Source organism: Bidens hawaiensis, unplaced genomic scaffold (assembly GCF_021521415.1).
Source record: "Bidens hawaiensis isolate Kalapana, Puna unplaced genomic scaffold, B.hawaiensis_p1.1 tig00003961_1, whole genome shotgun sequence".
Taxonomy (NCBI): Eukaryota; Viridiplantae; Streptophyta; class Magnoliopsida; order Asterales; family Asteraceae; genus Bidens; species Bidens hawaiensis.
Window position 1 is genome coordinate 1,480,856 of NW_027491228.1, and position 1,645 is coordinate 1,482,500.

Genomic DNA, 1,645 nt, shown 5'->3' on the forward strand with positions numbered 1-1,645 from the left:
TGCAATTTTGTTTTAAATCGGATTACTAAATCTTCAAATCGAATTTTTAGTACGTCAAGAAAGCAATAAAGGAGAATAAGTGGGCGTCAGAATTCGCAATATATTTAGTTATATTTAAAAAAATTAAAAAAAAGCATACATTATATTAAAAATATATAAAATTCACGTTATTACTCAATACCAACATAAAAAAATAGATAAAAAATTTTCCTCATTGAAACAAAAACAAAACATAATAATAAAAAAAAATGTTAAAAACTTAAAACATATAGTTTAAGAAAATATGAAAACTGAGTGACTTAATTGGAACAATTTTAAACTTGAGTTGCTTAATTGAAACACTTTTAAAACTTGGTTACTATTTTACAAAGTTACCCCTTAATTTTTTAACATCTTAAATCTATAATAATATATATAAACGAAGCCCCTAAAATCCTAGGTGTCGTGATGTGGTCGCTCCCCCCTTTTATGGAAGCCACCAGATTGTTTGATTTTTAAATAGAGCCCTCTCATTGATTTAATCCAAATTCATGGGTATGGGTCTTACCAAAACCAGATAGCTCTTAAACGGGTTATAACATCGCATTAAATTAAAAATTAATCTTACCAATTATTTGATATGAAAATCCTATAAAATTGGGATATACTAAAATTTAATATCCAATTTAAAAAGAAAAAGATATTATTTATAATTAATAAAAAATTTTATAGTAAAAAACATAAGCAGGTCATGGGTCACCAAATCCAGATAGCTTTTAAACGGGTTATAACATATCATTTATTTATGAAACCCTTTTGTTAGGACCCGGATCTTTGATCCTCGAAGATCAACTATCTGTGGTGACTGTTTCTATCTCTATAGATCTTTATTCCCAAAATATAGGCGACTTTTACACCTTCCATGGTTGGAATGTCATTTCCAAATAGTAGTATGTTATCAACATACAATACTAAGAAAGTGATGATGCTCCCACAAGCTTTCTTATACACACAAGCTTTATCACTGTTTTTGATGAATCCAAATTTCTTGACTTCCTCATCAAAGCGGCGATTCCAACTTCTAGATGCTTGTTTCAATCCATAGATTGATTTCTTTAACTTGTATATTTTATTTGGATGTTGTCGATTGACAAAACCTTCGGGTTGAATCATATAGACATCTTCCTCAAGATGTCCATTTAGAAAAGCGGTTTTGACATTCATTTGCCATATCTCATAGTCATAATGTGCGGCTATGGCAAACAATATCCTAATAGACTTTAGCATTGCTACGGGAGAAAAAGTTTCATCATAGTCAACCCCTTGAGTTTGAGTGAAACCTTTTGATACAAGTCTTGCTTTATAAGTATCCAAGTTTCCATGCATATCGGTCTTCTTCTTGAAAACCCACTTACTTCCAACCGGTTTGGAATTAAGAGGTGGTACAACCAAATCCCATACTTGGTTGTCATGCATGGATTGCATCTCAACGTTCATGGCTTCAAGCCATTTGTCATAATCGGATTGTGACATTGCATCACGGTATGTGGTGGATTCATCCGAATCTACCACATAGCATCCATCCATGAAAAATCCATATCTTTCGGGTGGATAACTAATTCTACCGGATTTGCGAACATTTTGTGTGTTTTGATCAACCATTTGA